This window comes from Sminthopsis crassicaudata, chromosome 4 (genome assembly GCF_048593235.1).
Source record: "Sminthopsis crassicaudata isolate SCR6 chromosome 4, ASM4859323v1, whole genome shotgun sequence".
NCBI lineage: Eukaryota > Metazoa > Chordata > Mammalia > Dasyuromorphia > Dasyuridae > Sminthopsis > Sminthopsis crassicaudata.
This window is the reverse complement of record NC_133620.1, coordinates 360,253,727-360,261,636: the sequence shown is the minus strand read 5'-3', so window position 1 is coordinate 360,261,636 and position 7,910 is coordinate 360,253,727. Positions and strand designations below refer to the sequence as shown.

The following is a 7,910-nucleotide window of genomic DNA, read 5'->3' as shown; positions in this document are numbered from 1 at the left end:
AGTACATTTTAGAGAGTTGATTGATAAACAATTACCAGGATACTCCTGTTTAGTTTTTACATGACCCATATCTCTCCCCAGAGTAATGCCATTTGACATTTTTGTTGTATTGATTATTTCTCCGCAATAATCAATCCTAAGAAAAGACATTAGAAATATATTTCAAAAATGTCAGTTTTGGTATAGCCAAGCTTATGTAGTCATTGAAAACAAATCTTTACACCCATACAACATATTGATATCTTTATTATAAATAAACTCAACAGAGAGTACAACATCAATATATTCACCAGATCATGGGATTTAGAGGTAGAATTTTTTAACAGGCATAATTCAATTTATTTCTTGTTTATTAAAAACATCTTGGGGTTGCCACATAGCTGCTTGGGTCCTCTGGACAGAATGAAAGTGTGAATTGTCCCAAGATAATCAGTAAATTCCTGATAAGGAATCATAGTGAGCACAATCTCCTTTCACAGGTCTGGGGTTAGGTTACTATGTGTTTAGGAGATGGCATCAAAGATAGTTTTAGCAAAGTTGTCCAGGGTGGAAATACAATCTCTTGCAGAAATGGAGGAGTCATCAATTCTAGCCTTCATGAGAAGTTTCTTAGACACAGGAGCTGAGACAATTTCAGTACCTCTAGGTGGGAATGAAGCATACCAGAACCGATCCACAATGCCCACTGACCTTGCAGCGCACTGTAAGGCTTGCCAGTTTTGTTCCCCCAATAGCCACAACTCACAGAAATGGACAACTTGGCCAGAATGATGGCACCATGAATAGCCATAGCCACTTCCTAGGAGCACTTGATACCCAGGCTGACAGGTCATTGTCATTGCCAATGGCCATAAAAGCCTTGGACTTGATCAAATGTCCAGCTCTAGCTTGTTACTAAATCTTCAGAACCTCATCTTTCCATGAAGATCCCAGAAAGAAGGCTATATGATCTCAGACTCCTTGATAGAAAGGGAGAAAAAATAGATTATTTCCAAAGACTCGATCTTCATGTCTTTGACTAGCCAGCTTAATTTAGTGACAAAAAGCCTTGTCTCCTGTGTTTCCTCCCCAGAACCCAGGGCCACACCCTGGCCGTGACCTTGGCCCTCACTGCCAAAGCCATCTTGGAAGCTATCCTGATCTCCCATTCTAGTGCCCCCCGGGGCCTCCCACTGCTCCCACAGCACTAGTGTCATCTACCATTTGGTGTTCATTAGAAGTAGAAGGTGGAATAAATCACTGATATTAACTTTTGTACTATATACCCCTCAGATCTTCACCCTGATTGTTGTTCTAAATTAGATTCTATTTTTGTTTTCTTTCTTTCTTTCTTGATTGACACATCCTTTTCAGGAACTGTAATCTTGATTTGATCAATATTTTCTCCAACATCATCTTTGTTGATTCCCTGCTGATGTGCATGAGTTAATTGATCAATTCTTCAATCTGGACAGAGCTAATTTCTTAAAGGGATAGTGGGTATTTTATTGCCTGGATTCAATATCGAGAATTCAATATAATATCTTGAGAACAATATGTCAAAGAAGTTGGAAATAACACCTAATTAACATTTGAAAAAAAGTTTTTACTCAATAAGACAATTAATGGAATTGTATTTGCAAAAGGCATTGATATAAAAAATGTAGATCATTGGATGTAATATGGATGTAAGATAGATCTATTACTATGTTTCTGACATTTCACTGTTAGATTTAGTAATTTATTCCAGATTCTATTGTGGACTTGAAGTTACAGATGATCTACTATCCTTATTCTAAGTGTTAATTACTCTTAACAAATTCTGAGTAGATAAATTTTATGTGTCTCAATGGTCTAAGGAAACTTTTCAGCTTTAGTGGCCTGGGGATATAGAAGTTGGAAACATTGTAAAATAGTTAATGTGGTTCAGATTTGGAGCAACACTGATCTAAATTGCTGGATCTATTGATGCCAGGCATCATTGTGTGATTTTATTATCTTATATTGTATATAAACTTTGTTTTTTTTTTAAATCTGGTGACTATCTTAGTGTATGGTAGCTACATTTTGTTTCATGGTTTTCAAGGTGAAGTACTATACATTATATCAAAGTCCCTAACATGTTGGGTGGGTTAAATAAACTTATGGAATGATGAAAACAGGAAATGCATAGGATAGGAAGGAATTGATGTATTATAATTTTGAGAAATACATTGATGGTATTACACATTTGAGGATATTAATATATCTGAATTTAATTATTCTAATTAAAGTCAAATAAAAAAAGGAAATCATGTAATCGTATTCGTTTGGAATTTTGTTTCTACTAGAAGTTTCCTGAAGGTAAGTACTATCTAATTTTTGGCATTATATCCCTAAGGCCTATCACAGGGTATTGTACAGAGTAGGAACTTAATAAATATTTAAAATTAAATTGACATGAATAATACTTTTATTTTATTAGAGGTTTTCAATATCCACAGCTAATTGAAGTTTCCATGAAAATTAGAATGCATGAGGTTATAGGAGTCAAAGTCTTATCTGACTTAGACTGCTAATTTGGAGATGTACTCAACTACTACAAGTAATACTAATTGGGTGCTTAAAAAAACAAACTCAATTTTCTTCTGAACCGCTAGAACAGATGAAATTTCTTTTTTTTTTTTCCATGAAAGAGTTCATTTTAGAATAACCTTATATAGGAGCTTAGGTTTGTTAGTGGTGATAATAGAGTCTCCTCGCCTCTTCTAAAAAGTTCACACCACAGACTGGTGTTTGATATAAAAAGTAGCCTTTCATGATGAAGAATTCGCAGAGTCTGCAAAACTTTTAAATGAAACAAGGTCAAGTCATAATAAAAGGTTGTCAGAATGTGATCCCAAAACAACTTTCATTCAAGAAATTCAAATTCAACATTTACTGAGCACCTGTAATATTTGGACTCTGTTCTGAACAGATATAAACATGAATAAAAATTGGTCCTGGCCCTCAAGAAGTTTGTATTCTACCACTCCAGCTTCTCTCAATCTCCGAAATTACAAAAACAAAAAAATCTGAAATAGTCTTACTAATGAGAACTCAACTTCATAGCAGGGTGCATAGTAGATATGTCTCTGGAATTGGAATGAGAAATGCTTCATTTAGAATATTACCACAGGCACTTCTTAGTGATGTGATCCTGGGCTAGCTAGTTACTGGAAGACTGTCAGCCTCAGTTTTGCAGTCTATAAAACAGGAATGGCTAAATTCTAGGGTTGCTGTGAAAATCCTATCATATAATATCTATAAAGTATTTCTGGAATTTAAAGTGTTATAAAGGATACTCCAAATTTTTAAACTAGTAAAAGCTTAAGCCAGGACTAAAGTTTTGATACATCTTATAAAAACTTATTTATTTTGGAAAATTTCCTACAGAAATGCAACTGACCCAAATAAATTTCCAATTTAATATTTTCTTACTGTTAGGATATATGCAGAAATCTTCATATTGTCCTCTGTCTCTCTATTTCTGCTTTTGTCCCTATAACTTTCTTTCTGTCTCTACTTATCTGCCTGTCTCTCTTGCTGTTTCTTCTCTAAATATAGCTGCTTGATTAAAAAAAATGTGGGTGGGGTAAGAAAATAAACTTGGAATATACTTCATGTTTAACATTTAATGCACATTTTTCCTAATGTCATTATTAAGAATCTTATTCACCAATTAATGCCAATAGAATTCCCTTTCCTAATAGACTTTATAGATTTAGAAATATGAGAGACTTAAGAAGTAATCAACTTCAACCAACCCCATTTTACAGTTGAGGAAATCAAGATACAGGGGTTAAAATCAGTCTCAAACTGCTAACGGGTGTTTGAAGCAGGATATGAATGCATTTCTACCTGAATCTAATCTCAGGGCCAGCCCCAATTTAAGAGCAAATTTCAAGAGTGATCCAATGAATTGTCCATTTATTTCAGAAATTCTTGATTAGGTTTTTCTATAATGTTCTTTTAGAAAATCTGTCCAATATCCTGAAAGATATTTCCATGTTCCTTAAATATATTGGGACATGCCTGCAAAAGAGGCTCTACACAGACATCTACTTATTTTGAGAGATATGACCATTTATCTCAGATGGAACATGTTCTTAGGTTTGAAAATTACTCACATAGACATACAAAGATCAAGTTCCATGATGTTTATCTTCATTCTAAAATGGACTAGTATCTCAGTAATCTGGAGAAAATGTTGCTGGAAATAGTGAAGAAAAGAAATAATTTGTTTATGATTATCCTTGTGATGCCATCCCTGCAGTTGCAGTTGGCAATGGGAGACCACTGACCACTTGTGTGAATGACCCACACATTCAGCTTCTGATATTAAGGTTTTTATAATAGAGAGCAAGTCTGATGTGAAAACCATAGATACATTTGTGGTCAGAGATATTTCAATGTCATTGACATACTAGGGAAGAAAAAAAACACCAAAGAACTGAGCAATCAATAATCAGGAAACATGTGTTAAGTATCTGCTTTGTGACAGGCACTATGCTATATGCATATAGAATATATTAGAAAAAGAGGCAAAATCTGATAGGGGAGATAATATGCAAAAAGCAAATAAAAGAAGGTATATGCTGGATAAATAAGAAATAATAAACTAAAGGAAGACACTAGAATTAAGAAGGGTGGGGAAGGCTTCCCTGTAGAAAGTGGAATTTTATTTGGGACTTAAAGGAAGACAGGGGAGTCAGCAGGTAGAATAAAGGAGAGAGAATGTTTCAGTCATAGAGACAGCTGTGGAGGAGTAAAGTGTAAGAAGACTAAAAAGGTAGGAGACAGCTAGGCTCTGAAGGACTTTAAATGCCAAATAGAGGAATTTGTTCCTGGAGGACATAGCAATCCCCTGGGATTTCTTGGGATTATATGATTGTTCCTAAATTTTAAGAAAATTATTGTGGTGGCTTAATGGCCAAAGGATTAGGTCAGGAGAGACTTAACCCAAGCAGATCCACCAACATACTACTACTAATAATCCAGGCCTGAGGTGGGATAAGAGCTTGCACTGGAGTAAGGGCAATGACCAATGAGCATATATAAGAGATTGTATTAAGGTGAAATTATCAGGCTTTGTCAGTAGGTTGGATTTGGGGTGATAGGTAATGAAGAATTGAGGATGATTTCTAGTTTGTAAACCTGAGGTACTGCAAGGATGGGTGCAGTCTAAAGTAACAATAAAGAAGGTAGATGATGGGGACAATTTAGGTGGGGGGGATAATGAGTTCTGTTTTGAATATGTTTAGTTTAAGAAATATATAAGGCAGCCAATTTGCAATTCTGAAAGGCAGCTGGAATGTGAGATTGGGGGTTTGGCAGAGAATTTGTTAGTGATCTATATAACAAGCATTTCAGAGAATGTACTGGAGGGAATCTTTGGGGAAGGGGATTTGAGTGATGACCTGTAAGAATTCACATCATCACTGGTTCAGGTAAAACAAGGTGTGAAAATGCTCATTAATTAGAGGAAAACATTACTGCTCTTCTTAAAGGATGTGGGAGATTAAATATAAGTGAAGTGCAAAATGGAGCATAGGACCATATTTCACCAGATTATATTTATATAGGATATTTCATTTTACCACTCCTCTATTTTCCTTCAAAAGACTAAGGAATAGGCTAGAATTGGTGTAGTAGGAGATAGATGCTTAATTCCTCATCCACTTTCCTTTTCCTCTTTTCTCAAGTGACAAGTTCAGTAGAAGACAGAAGACCTGAGATTAAAGAGAAAGCTGGGCCTTTTTGTATTGGAGATTTTCCACATCTCTTTATCAAGGTTTATATAGGAGGTTGGAAACAATTAAGTGATAATTTTCCTTGTTCTGGCCCAGAAGGAAATTATCTTAGTCTGGCCTATAACCATTGTTCTAACCTAGAGATCTCTGAAGAGAATAAAGTAACTCAAACATTTTTGGATTTACTTACCTGGATATGAAATATTAGACTTGCTCTATTCAACTATTGTTTCATTATCAAGACAAGATCAATCTGCTTTCGTATCTGATTCTGATCCTTCTCTCCCTTTCTTTTTTTCTCTCTTTTCTTTTTTCTTCCTTCTTTCCTTTCTTTTTTTCTTTCTTTCTCTTCCTTCCTTTCTCTTTCTTTCTTTTCTCTCTCTTTTTTCTCTTTTCTCTCTTTTTTCTTTCTTTCTCTCCCTTCCTTTCTTTCTCTTTCTTTGTTTTCTCTCTTTTTTCTTTCTCTTTTCTCTCTTTTTTCTTTCTCTCTCTTGTTCTTTCTTTCTCTTTCTTTGTTTTTCTCTCTCTTTATTTCTCTCTCTTTTTTGCTCTCCTTTTTCTTTTTCCTCTCTCCTTTTTCTCTCTCTTTTTCTTTCTTTCTTTTTTCTTTCATTTTTTTCTTTCTTACTTTACTTCTTACTTTGATTTGCAATAAGCCTCACTGTACTTCTATCTTTAGACTTTTGGGTCCTCTGAAATTTAGATTTAGATTGTCATTCCATTAAATATAGCACGCATTGGAGGATATTGATTTTTTTTAAAAGAGGGTTTTTTGGTGATAGGGGGCATCTTATAATCATTTAAAGATCTCTCCCATTTCTTAAATGCAGATTTGACTATTCACCTTCTGTTCAATTATGGGTCCATTTTAATGTCCATCTGCAGTGCCTACCCACAGTTTATGTCATCTTTATTTTTCCTACGTGAATGGCAGAGTTAATGTCTTTGGTGAGACTATAGATATTTTTAAATTATTTATTTAATATTTAGTTTAAGCATTTCCTTAACATAGTATAATAAAAAGATGATTGCACATAAAATGCCAAATCTATTATCCATAACTTGCTATTATTTTTAAATATATAATAGATTTATCATGTAAATTTCTTCTCATAGATCTCTTTAAGAAATCCTGATGTAGTTTTGTTCTTATTGGAGCCATTGGAATATCATCTACAAAAGGATCATTTGGAAATTTTTATTTATTTCAAATTGCAAAGCACTTAAAATAGTGCCTGGCGTATAGTAAGCACTCAGTAAATTTTTGTTCCCTCCCCTCTATTCTCAATAAAGAATCCTTTATCCATTTGGATTTTATGCAGGATATCCATCAGATCATTGGCAGACACCTTTGGTGAGTGCATCTCCCATTACCATTATGTAATGCTAATAGTCAGTAGAGGGGAGAAAGACTTTTTTCCTTATTTACTATCTGTTATATAATCTTAATATATATCTATTGAGAGACACACCTTATTTGAGGAGAACATTTTTAATTTTTGCTTTATTCTTCCAGATCACATAAGCCTTGGGGTCAACACACAACTTATATTTTGTATTTGCCTTTCTCCAGTTCTTGGAGCAATGACTGCCACATACTAAGGGTTTAATAAAAGATTTTCTTGACTTTTCAGTCAATTGTCAGCCTAAGTAATTATGGTCTGCTGTTGAAAGCAGTTTGAAAAAAAACTGCCTTTTCCCTTCTCATGTTTTTATCAAAGATATATTTGATGTGTGTCTAGACTATTCTCATAAAATCTTTATACACGTAAGAAAGTAGGCATATAAATGAGTAACTAATAATGCATTCTTATTTATTTATTTCACTCATGAGTTCCCTCCTTTCTTTTAGAATCTTTCTGTCTTTGAGATGTCTTAATATTTTTATTGAATGCCTTTTAAATTGTCTCAATTCCACCATACGTTTCTTCCCTCTGTATTTGGGCAGATTCAGCTATTCTTCTTGATTTCATCTTCTTAAGTGACAATGTCACTTCCTCTTATAGAAAGGACAGAAAATCTGTAACATTTTACATATATTTTTGTCTTTTCAGTTTCATCTACAAAATTTGAGCTGACCTGGCTTATCCTCATGCTAAGCTATTTTCTTATAAAATATTTTTGGTTCTTTTTGTGAGGTGCTGTTCCTTATAGTCAGGC

At 34.1% G+C, this 7,910-nt stretch overlaps 1 pseudogene; it reads right to left on the bottom strand.

Annotated features, from left to right (window-relative positions):
* Positions 1–333: 333 nt before the first annotated feature.
* Positions 334–1,196, bottom strand: LOC141540817 (small ribosomal subunit protein uS5 pseudogene; annotated as a pseudogene).
* Positions 1,197–7,910: the final 6,714 nt, after the last annotated feature.